This window comes from Pteronotus mesoamericanus, unplaced genomic scaffold (genome assembly GCF_021234165.1).
Source record: "Pteronotus mesoamericanus isolate MK-2021 breed Mesoamerican mustached bat unplaced genomic scaffold, CSHL_Meso_final contig_52, whole genome shotgun sequence".
NCBI lineage: Eukaryota > Metazoa > Chordata > Mammalia > Chiroptera > Mormoopidae > Pteronotus > Pteronotus mesoamericanus.
Window position 1 is genome coordinate 7,399,946 of NW_026555189.1, and position 12,371 is coordinate 7,412,316.

The window sequence follows — 12,371 nt, forward strand, 5'->3', positions numbered from 1 at the left end:
TTTAATCATCTTTCACTCTCTCTGCCTGACTCTTCCCTCTACTGTAATCTCTCTTCACTCCACTCTAAGTTTTTTCCTACTCTTATTCTCACTCCTCTCACTCATTTCTACTCATCCCATCCCTCAACCCGCAGTCTCTCCATTTTCACTCCTCCCTGTATTCCCTAGGTCTCCCCCACTTTCCTCTCTCTGCTCTCTTTAATCACTCAACTGCTTTCTCTTTCCATTCTCACCACTCCTTCCCTGTCTTCCCTCACTCTCCCCTCTCTTTCCTCTCACTCCCTTGTCTCTTCAGTCTCACTTCTCCCTGTCAACACTGTCTCCCCCTCTCTCTTTCCTTTGTCCTATCTCTATTCTCTCTCCCCTCCCTGTCTTCTCTTAGACTCCCTGCCTTTCTTCTTACATCTCTATTCTCTCACTCCCCTCCGTCTCTTCACTCCTTGCCCGTTTCCTTCAATCTTTTTCTTCTCTCTCTTGTCTCTCACTCCCCTGTCTCTCCACTCTCACTCTTCCCTCCCTGTATTCATTTAGTCTCCCTTCCTCTTTTTCTTCATTTTTCTCTCTCTCCCACTCCCGTCTCCGTTCTCACTCCTCCCTGCGTTCCCTCAGTCTTCCTTTCCTTTTCTCTCTCTATTCTCACTCCCCTTTGTCTCGCCACTCTCACTCTTCCATCACCGTCTTCACCCAGTCTCCCTCTCTTTCCTCTCACTTCTACTAACTCTCACTCCCCTATGTCTATCCACTCTCAACCCTCCCTCTTCGTCTTACCTCACTTTCCCTCTCTACTTTCTTTGTATACACTTTCTCCTCTCTCTCTCCTCCCTCTCTCCCTCCCCTCCCTCTCTCCTGTCACTTCTCTACATTCTCTTTTACTCCCGTCTCTCCATTCTCATTCCTCCCTCCCCTTCTTCCCTCACTCTCCCCGTCTCTCTCTCTCTCTCTTCTGACTTCTGGACCTACTCTCATACTCCCTCCCCGCTCTCTCCCTCTCTCTTTCCTCTCACTTCTTTCTGTTCTCTCATACCCTTCTATCTTCTCTGATGCCTCACTCCCTATCTCCCTCCCTCTGTCTCTTTCCTCTCAATCCAACTCTTTGCTCTCAATCCTGTATCTCTACCGTCTTACTCCCCTCTTTCTCCGCCCTCTCACTACTCTCTCTACTCACCCCGTCTCTCTTTACTCTCAATCCTCTATTTTTCTCACTGTCCTCTCTCTCCCCTCTCTTATTCCTGTCTTTCCACTCTTAGTCCTCCCTGTTTTCTCTCTCTACTCTCACTTCTCTCTCCACTGTCTCTCATTCCCCTTTCTCTTCCTGTCCCTCCATCCTCCTCCCCATCTTTCTTTATCCTCCCTCTCTTTACTCTCACTGCTCTCTCCACTCTCACTCCTGTTACTTCCCTCACTCTGTCTCTTGGTCCCCTCTCTCTACTCCTCCTTTCATTCCTGCGTGTCCACTCTCACTCCCCCTCTCTAATCTCTCTCACTGTCTCATTCTTCTCTCTCCACTCACGGCCCCATCTGCCTTCCCCTCCCTTTCTCTTCCTACTCTCTCACTCCTCTCTCTACTCTCCCTCTCTCCTACCCTGTGTATTCTCATTCCTCCCCCGTATACTTTCTCCTTACTCTCTCTCTCTCCTGTCTCCCTCACATTCACTACGTGCCTGTTTTCTCACTGCCCCCTCTTCACTCTCGCTTTCTCTCTAATCTTTCACTTCCTCAATCTCTCTCACTCCTTCCTCTCTAGTCTCTCCTCTTTTCACTCACTCCCTCTTTCCCTTTCTTACTCATTTTCTTCTCTTTCTCCCTCCTCTCACCCTCCATTTCTCGTCTCACACAGCTCTCTCTCCACTCTGCTATCTCCTTTTCTTCTAATCACTCTCTCTCTCTCCCCCCTCTGTCTATATTGCTTGCCCCTCTCCCACTCTTTCTCACTCTTCATTCTCTCCTTTCTGCTCCTCCTCTTTCTCACTCCTCCGTCCTCTTCTTCTCTCCGCTCTCTCTCACCCCTTATTCTCTTCTCCCACTGCCCCTCCCTCTTTGTTCATGTCTATGTCTATTCTCTTTCCTCCCACCTGTCTCTCCACTCCTTCCTCTCTCATTCTCCTCTCACTCTCCTTTTTCTCTCTCTCTCCTGTGCCTCCTCTCACTTTCACTCCCTCTCTGTGCTTTTCCTGTTACCCTCCCCAAACTGACCCCCTCAATATCTTTTTGTCTTTAGCTGAAGGTGATGGCTTCCTGATTTTGACAAGTTACTCAGTTTTCTTGGGTCTCTCTCACATGTACAGGAGATATACATGTTATTAAACTTTAATTTGTATTTCTCCTGCTAATCTGTCTCGTGTCAATTTGATTATTAAACCAGCCAGAAGAACCTAAAAGAGTAGACAGCAATTTTCACTCCCCAACACCTGAAAGGGCGAAACCAATGTAGCTTTTGGAACCTGACGAGCTTGCATGGAAGCCTACAAACCTGAGTGAACTTGCCCTGGGAGGTATTTTCATACAATATCATGATGGACTGGACAGTTATTAACAACTTAATGGGATTCAATTAAAGTGCTAGTATATGCTGACCTTTATGATTATTTTACTATAAGAGAATGTGTCTGAAGATCAGGGGGTAGACTGCAATATTGTGATTTATAGGCAATATATACTTGGTTATTCAGATGATCAAAATGTATTTCTCATATGTATTTGATTTTTGTTCACAGTTCCTGGCTCACAGCTTCCAAAACCTCTGGAATCTCCTGAGCGCAGAGAGTGAGGAAGATGTGTTATGTCAGTAAGGGGACACCGGGAAAGCACCGAAGGACGGGGCTGATTACCAGGAGACCCAGCCTTGTGACTAGAGGGCTGGAACTTTCAGTGCCCCTGCGACCTCTGCAGAGAGCAGACTGATTGTCAGTGGATTCAGAGAACTGGGCCGGCGAACACATGGAGCTGCTCGGAGAGGGGCCCCTGGAGAGGGCGTGACAGCTCTGGGCCCTGTCCCCAACCTTGCCCTTGACATCTCTTCCACCTGGCTGTTCCTCACACACACTCTTTCACAATAAACTGGCAATTTACTAAGTAAAATGTTTTTCTGAGTTCTGTGAGCTGCTTTAGAAAAGTAATTGGACCCAAGACGGTGGTCTGGGAGTCTGTGTTTCATAGCCCGTCAGAAGCACGCCAATCCACAGCCAGCTCGTGAGGCACAGGTAACAACTAAGGCTTTCGACTGGCAACTGAGGCTGGGGCAGGGCAGTCTCGTAGGACTGACTGAGCCCTTAGCCTGTGGAATCTGACTCTGGGTAGACAGGGTCAGAATTAAGCTGAATTCGCAGATAGCCTTTGGTGTCTGAGAACTGGGTCTGGGAACGCTCTTCAGCTTCGAATATTTAAAGGTAAAAGATGGACTTCCAATTAGAAGACATAATATTAGGCATAAAGATCTCCCCACCATACCCAAGCCATAAAAATGGAAGGAAAGCAAAATAAACAAGCAGGACTACATCAGATTAGAAAAGCTGCTGCACAGAAAGGAAACCAACAAAATAAAAAGGCAACTGACCAAATGGGAGAAAATATTTGCAAAGCATTTATGTGTTAAGGGGTTAACATATGTGTTCTTTATATAATTTGGATAACTCAGGAAAAAAACAAACCACCCACTTAAAGAGGAGAGGATCTGATTAGACATTTTCCCCAAAACACACAGACGGCCAATAAGTACATGAAAAGATGTTCAAGATCACCAATCAGCGAATGCAACTAAAAACCACAATACATTTTCAAGTCACATTAGAATGGCTATTATTAAAAGGGTAAGAGATAACAAGTGTTGGCAACAGTGTGCACTGTTGGTGGGAATGTAAACTCTGCAACCACTACTGAAAACACTATGGAGGCTCCTCAAAAACTGATGACTAGAACTACCATGTGATCCTGCAATTTAACTTCTGGGTATTTAACCAAAGAAAATAACACTGACTCAAAAAGATATATGCACCCTCAATGTTCAGTGCAGCATGATTTACAATATCCAGGATAGGGAAACAGCCTGTGTCCATCAGTGGACGGAGGGGTAAAGAAAATGAAGCATATGTACACAATGGAATATTATTCAAGTAACCACATAGAAACTGCATGTCTTTAACATGATCTTTCCTCCTTTCGTTTGGATTCAGTCGGGCCTCATCCAGCACCCTGAGAGTCTCACCTGGCTCCTCCCTTGCACAACCTCTCCCTTAATCATTAAGCCCTCAGGACAGTAAAGTTCTGGTTGGCATCAAATAACCTTAGGAACAAAGCCTGGGCAGGGTGGGGAGGGGGGGTCTGTTGACTCCAGAGACAGAGTTTCATTAAACTAAAGATAACATCTAGACATCCGTTGTGTTTCAGCTACTGACCCAGAAAAGTTGTGAAACCAGACTAAGCAATGCCATGGCTGATAGCAGGACCAGATGCACTCACTGACCAACGACCGCGACTCTAGTGCTGACCAGTTAGTAGAGACTACGCTTGTGAGCCCAACCCTAACTCCCTCAGTCACCATGATTCATGCTTTTCCCCCACAGGACCCACCCCCTGGACACCATGACGGAGCCAGGTCTTTAGCATTAGCTGAGCTGTCCCCAGGTGGCCACTTCCTAAAAATAAACCCTTACTTTCTTTTTTTTTTTTTAATTGAATTTATTGGGGCTATACTGGTTAATAAAATTATGTAAGTTTAAGGCATACAATTCTATAACACATCATCTGTACATGGTATCGTGTGTTCACCACCCCAACTCATGTCTCCCATCACTATTTATTCCCCCTTTACCTTCTCCGGGCTCCCCTGCATCCCCATTTTCCTCTGGGAACAACCATACTGTTGTCTGTCTATGAGGTTTTTTTCTTTTTCTTAATCCCTTAATCTCTTTCACCCAGCCCAGCTACCGCCTCTCCTCTGACACCTAGGAGTCTATTTCTATTTGGTTTTTGTTCCGTAGATCCCACAGGTAAGTGAAATTGTCTGGTATCTGTCTCTCTCTGGCCGGCTTATTTCCCTTACACAGCACTTTCCAGGCTCACCCCTCCTGGTGCACGGATGCTACCAGACCGGTACTTTCTCGGCTGCAAACTCCTGTTCGTGTCTTACTGCGCTTTGATGTGCTCAGGCAAAGGGACCCCTTTAGAAACATTCAGCCATGAAAAAGTAAAGCTTGCCATTTGAGACAACATGGATGGATCTTGAAGGCATTATGCTGTGACATAAATCTGAGAGAGAAAGACAAATACCATATTATCTCACTTATATGTGAACTCAAACAGCTTGAGCTCAAGATACAGAGGACGGGTGGCTGCAGGTGGGAGGGTGATGGAAGGGAGTGAAGAGGTACAAACTTCTAGTTCTAAAATAAATACGTCTTGGGGATGCATAATGTACAGCCCGATGGGTATAGTTAACGACACTGTATTGCATTAATGAGAGTTGCTGAGAGTAAATATTAGAAGTTCTCATCACAAGGAAAAACATCTTGGTGATGGATGTTAACTAGATTTATTGTGATCATTTCGCAATACTATACACAAATAGCAAATCACAGTGTTGTACATCTGAAACTGTTTTATGTCCATTACATCTTGAGTTAAAAAATAAAAATTAAGATGTCAGTAAAATGATGTCCACAGCAGCATTTAAATAAGAGCCCAAAGCAAATGTTCATCAATGGATTAATCTCTTGTGGTAAATGAAAACAACTGAGTTCTTTAAAGCACTAAAATGAACTAATTGCAGCTACAAGGGAGAATTTCACAAGGGCTTCCAGGACATGGGCTAATTTCTATTTCTCGGCCTGAATGGCAGCTACATGGGTGTGTGTGCGCACACATACCTATATAAAATAAATGGCATGTACATTTAAATAGGCTTCTATATATGATACTTTATTCCCAGGAAACAAAGGAAATCTTGGAAGCATATAAATAAGGAAAGAATAACGAAAGGAACCAGAAAACCAAGCATTTAATCAACACCAGAAAGAAGCTATAAGGAAAAAATATTGAAGACCCCTGATAACTTTCAAAACCATCTCCATCCACTTTGCCAGATGGAAAGTACCTCTGCAGCACTGGCAGACCAACGAGGGTATAAACCTGAGGCACATCGCTGTGGGTTGATTCACAATGACTCAGAAGTGACCCTACCATCAAATATGAAAATATTTTTTCTCAGGATGCTGTTTTCCATACTCTATACAAACAAGTGCTCCAAAAATTGTTGATAAAACACAACTCTGATAGGGAAGCCTTAAAAAAAGATGTCAAACATGATTGACTTCAAAGGCTTACTTTTGTCATGACAGATAACAATTTCAATCTGAAATGAATTTCGTGTTCTGGGGAGAAATTCTATGGCCATGAGTAGAGATGTACCTAACTTACTTGACACCAAGAGCAGACTGTTTTTAACACTCTCCTTAACTCTTTGAACTGTTATACATCTAGAATCTTCACCTCTCAATTTACTTCTCCGTGTACAAGAATCCTCTTTTATCTGTGCATATTTTCTCTCTTTTGAATCTACATCTTTCATTTGCAGTTAGTAAATGTTGCAGGTAACCTAATCAGCATTGTTTCATGCTATCTTATAGGAGTCTTTAGTGACTTTGCATGGGCTGCAGGAATGGGTCATTTATGCCTGAGATTCATACCAAATACTAATACTAAATAACAATACTAAAGACCATTCTTAGCTGTGGGCCATACGAAAACAAGGCAGCAGGCCACAGATTGACATTCTTAAATAAAAGGATGACTACTAAATAATAAATGTTATGTGTTAGATACTATTACTACTGTCAAAGGACGCACTCCAAAAATAAAATTAAACCTAGCACAGCCTTGGCTGGTGTGGCTCAGTGGATTTAGTGCCCGCCTGCGAACTGAAAGGCCCCAGTTCTATTCCCAGTCAGGGCACATGCCTGGGTTGTGAGCCAGGTCCCCAGGTGGGGGCGTGCAAGAGGCAACTGACTGATGTTTCTCTTGCACACTGATGTTTCTCTTCCTCTCTTTCTCCCTCCCTCCGATCTCTCTAAAAATCAGTAAATAAAACCTTCAAAACAAAACAAAACCTAGCACAAATCAGTTGGATGCCAAAAGCAAAAGGGAGAAAATCAACAAAGTATGTTGTTAAAAGAAGCATATATGGAATGGAGGGAGGTGGTGTTAAGTAATAAGTTGAAACTAATTTTTAGATGCCAGCAACCTGAGAGAGTGGTGGCAGAGAGAAAGTACTGTGTTTGAGAGGAAAATACAAATGGCGATGAACTTTAAACATTTAAGTAAGCATTTAAAGAGTAAAATAAACCTTTAAAAGGATGGAAATATATTCTGACCACTAGAAGAAGAAAAGAGGGTCAAAAAGAACCAGTAATCAAAAGAAAATGAAATAAATACTTAATAAAAGATTAAGACCTTCAAAAAAGTTTATTAAAAAAAAAACAACCCATACTTTTTAAAAGTGGCAAATTCAAAGCCTAAAAATAAAAGGCACAGAAAAGCTTGCAGAAAAATAATAACTGGTTAAAACAGAATCCCAAATATATATATAAAATATATATACCGTGACCACTACATTTAGTAAATTCTACCTAATTCACACAGAAGTATTTAAAAAGGGGACTTGATACACCCACACCAAGTTTTTAATATTGACCACGCCTAGGGCGAAGAGGCTGGCTGCTATGGGCAGGAAGATCTTAGCATTTAGTGAGGTGGCCTAATATTAAGAGCAGCCGTACAGCAGGGAGGGCAAATCCACACCAGAGATAAAGAGAGAATAAGAATTCATGTATGAACTGTGTAACACAAAGAGAAAAAACTTCCGTGCACGTAACATGTGGAAGCAAATAAGATGTTAATGCAAGTATTGGGTACTGGCTGGTGTAACAGGTTGACAGTTATTAGGTTGAATCATACTGATGAAACTGATGACATTCACCTGTTTTGACATACAAAACCAGAAATTGTATACAGCTCAACCTACTATGCTTTTATATGTAGTTCTGTGCACTTTAATAAAAAGGTAAGTAAAGATCAAAAAATATCATGTTAAAGATGAGATAACAAGAAAGAAAAAAGCAATCCACCAAATACATTGTAAAGCACTGAGTACAAAGAGAAAAGCCTACAGGTTTTGGGAAAGAACTGAACAGGTCACATTCTGATTAGTAGATAAGGCTTTGGACTCCTTGACTACAACACTAAAAAGCAATGACTTCAAAATTCTGAGGAAAAACAACAATAAAAGCTGAACAAAATAAATGAAACCATTTGCAGGCACTGGAGAGCAACCACTGCAGAAATAAAATTACTGAAAGGAGGGCACACTCCACAGTCACACTGATGATGAAAGTGCTGAAAGAAAAAAAAAATCAACCTTGCATTCTATATCCAGCAAAAATATCTCTAAAGGCATTTTTCTAAACCATGGCACAGAGAAATAGAGCCCAAGCAGAAAGTGACAGTATTGCTACATGGAATAAATAAAAATTGGCATTTGGGTCTGCAAACCTACTGGGATTTGAGGGCAGGGTAATGGGAAATAGGGAAGCCATAATGAAGGGGCTCTAAAATTCTGCATGAAAATTCACCTCAGACCTTCAGATTGGTTTCTAATATGTACGGGTGGCAGTTAAGCCTCCAGAATGACGAGCAGAGAGCAGCAGTTTTGTTCTTCCACATAGTTAAATTACTGGCAGAACAAAACCTAACATTCTTTAGAGGAAGCTACGTATCATGCAACATGTCCAACATACAAAAATTACTAGACATGCAAAAAAGAAAAAAGAAAAGACAAATTATCAAGAGAGTAAACAGCTCTAAAGCATGTAGAGATAACCCATGTATTAGGTTAGCACACAAAGACTTCAGATTAACTGTAAAGTAATATGTAAAAGAATAAAGAAAAAGATGAACAATATGAATTAAAGTATGGTAACAGTTCAACAAAGAATCAGAATCTACAAAAAGGAAGCAATGGATATTCTAGAACTGCAAAATGTAGTAACTGAAATTAAAAGTTTACTGTGTAGACTTAATAGCAGAATGGACACAACAGAAGAATTGTGAACTCAAATACTGTTCAATAGAAGATATCCAAACTGAAGCTTAGAGAGAAAAAATGGGGGAAAAACAAGAGAGTTGTGAGACATGGTCATAAAATCTAATGTATTACTGCTTATAATGCTAAAAGAAAAAAACAAAGAAAAGGATAATGTGTAGTTCCAGAAGAGGAGATTTAAAAAAATGCAATAAAATAGTATTTGAAAAAAGAATAGCTGGGAATTTTTCAAATTTGATAAAAGACATTGACCATAAATCTAAAAAACTAAGAAAACCCCAAGCAGAATAAATACAAAGATACATCATACTCAAATTGCAAAATGCCAAAGAAAAGGTATCTTAAAAGTAGCCAGAAGAAAAAGATGCATTACTTTCAGGGAATAACAATAAAAATGAAGACTTATTTCTTAACAAGCACCAGAGAAGTGAGACAAAAGCAGAATGCCATCTTTAAAATATTGAAAGAAAAAACAAACCCTGTAATTCTATAACCAGGGAAAATACTTTTCAAAACGAAGAAAAAATAAAGGCACAGATAAACAAAAGCTACAAGAACTCATTGACATATACACACAGGTGTCCAATCTTTTGGCATCTCTGGGCCACACTGGAAGAAGAATTTTCCAGTTTTGGGCCACACATTAAATACACTGCGACAGGTAATCACACACACAAAAAATCTTATAATGCTTTCGTAAATTTACAATTTTGTGTTGGGCTGCATTCACAGCCATCCTGGGCCACAGGTTGAACACCCCTGCTAATATTCTTGCATTGTACTGAGGTGGTATAATATTACTTCAAGGTGATCAGTAAAGTATATAAATTGTAATCCCTAGAGAGTCCAGTTAAAAAAAATAAAAGAAAGATAGATACAAAAGAAAAGGACACACACAGATGGATTAAAAAACAAATGGCAAGTGATATCTTGATGAGCTGTACACTTGAAACCTGTATGGTTTTGTGAACCAATTAATTAAGTAAAATTAAACTAAACTAAAAAAAGAAGCTTGGTTGGTGTGGCCCAGTGGGTTGAGTACCAGCCTATAAACCAAAAGGTCACCAGTTCGATTCCTAGTCAAGGCACACGTCTGGGTTGCAGGCCAGATCCCCACTTGGGGGCACATGAGAGGCAACCTATCAATGTTCCTCTACCACTCTTTCCTCCATTCCCCTCTCTCTAAAAAATAAATACAATCTTATATTAAAAACAACAACAACAAACAAACGTCCAAACAAACTTATTTAAAAAAAAAATAGCGCCCTGGCTGGTGTGGCTCAGTGACCTGAGCGCCGGCCTGTGGAACAAAAGGCAGCCAGTTTGATCCCCAGTCGGGGCACAGGCCTGGGCAGTGGGCCTGGTCCCCAGTGGGGGCATGAGAAAGGCAACCAATGGCTGTTTCTCTCAAACACCGGTGTTTCTCTCCCTCCTTCTCCCTTACTTTCCCTTTCTCTAAAAGTAAATAAATGAAATCTTTTTAAAAATAGCCAGATGACATGTAAATCCAACTGTGCCTTTTTAATTAAATTACAAAGAAAATAAAAATAAAGAAGTCTCTGTGAAATTTGATTAAAAAAAAAAGATTCAACTATATACCACTTAGAGGAAATGCACTATAAATATCAGAACACAAATAGGTTGAAACAAGAATGGAAGAAGATATACCATAAAAACACTAATCATAAAAAGGGAGGTACGGTTATGTTTATATCAGACAATGATCATAAGCAAGAATAAAGAATGACATTAAAAAATGATAGAAGGGTAAATTCATCAGGAAGACAGATCATTCATGAACATGCATACAGTCAATAAATGTGTATGTACTCAATAACACCGCTTCAAGTTACATAAAATTAAAAGTGACAGAACTAAAGCAAGGAATGGACAAATCCTCATTCATACTGTCCGTCAAGTATCAGAACAGAACGAGGGCACTTTCAGAAATACAAAGGCTCAAAAAATGTATTCCTTGCATGCCCTTTCTCAGGAAACCACTTAACAATGTACTCCAATAAAACAATAGTAATCCAAAAAGACAATGACATGGAAAGGAGCTGAAGGAAATCCTTAAGAGGGGCTTGAAGGAGACTGCAGGATGGCAGTGATTCTCTACTGATACCCAACTGCTTGTTGTACAGACTGGAATAGTGTGATTCAAAAAGAAGGCATTTTGCGTGCTGTCATCAATAAGATGCCTACAACCACCATATACCACCTCTGCAACTGAGGGCAGACTGCCTGGGCGAGCCTGGCCACACTCTTCTCTGTACTTTGTTTGGCTTATCCTGAGCACGTGCTGATGGCAGCTACCTCTCCCCTTCAGACCAGGCTGCCTTAGATCAAATGAGGGAATTCATTTCATCTCACAGAAGTTAGCTGGCAGTTGACTAGTGACCTAAGAAGCAGAAAATAAAGCACAGCCCATTCACTCTAATGACCCGCACTCTGACCCTGCCAGATGGCCCAACCTTACGTTTCCCTGTTTCTCATGACCTTGCCAGTGACTTTGCCAAATGAGATTTTTGCAATGCCAGAGACTCTATTCAGCTCATTTTCTCCTAGAAGCCTTCGTCCAATACCAGCAAAATGTCCAGATGCAACTAGATTTATGCTTGCTTGGAAAGTGCTGCTACACCGCTTGTGCCCAGTAAGACCCTCATTTCATACCACCACCAGAAATGCACGAGTGGTCTCACCTCACTTCAGCTAACACTGGCTAATGTAATTTTTAAAAACAATAACAAAACCCTGAATCTTCACAAAGGGAACATGGGTGCATGAAAGGACATGTTTCAAATCTTCGATGTCTGGAACAACAAAAAAACCCTCCACCAATCAGACAGAAAAATTCTGCAAAACAAGGCAATATAAATTCCAATTATAGTTTTTTAAAACTGAATTTTATATTGATTAGAGATACATACATAAGTGGGAAAATCTTTAAGAAATGCAAGGGAATGGTTAACAAAAATATAAAGATACTAGGCACCTAGTAGGAAGGTTCAATCAGAGAATTTATCATTAAACTAGGTGATGGGCAATGAGACTACTGGTCAAGATGGCAGAGTAGGTACATGCTGTGCTCATCTCCTCCTCCAACCACATTAAAGCTCCTATAACTAAGGAAATAAAGAAACAGCCACGTGGAGACTGGCAGGGGGCGGAGACTGGCAGGGGGCAGAGACTTGGAACAGACAGATCCCAAACGCACAGTGTGGTAAATAAGAATCTGGAGGGATGTTTGAGCTGCGGTGGTCCCCGCAGGGAGCAAGGG

General features: G+C 41.2%; 1 protein-coding gene and 1 long non-coding RNA gene across 2 annotated transcripts in view; one reads left to right on the plus strand and one right to left on the minus strand.

The window, feature by feature from the left end:
• LOC129075194 (uncharacterized) overlaps nucleotides 1-3,097 on the plus strand; it is a 32,468-nt gene extending 29,371 nt beyond the window's left edge. The window contains exon 4 of the long non-coding RNA XR_008529609.1: nucleotides 2,715-3,097. This is a non-coding gene — a long non-coding RNA (uncharacterized LOC129075194). The remainder of the gene's footprint in view (nucleotides 1-2,714) is intronic.
• ZFP1 (ZFP1 zinc finger protein) overlaps nucleotides 1-12,371 on the minus strand; it is a 32,045-nt gene that overhangs the window by 5,687 nt on the left and 13,987 nt on the right. The window lies entirely within an intron of this gene.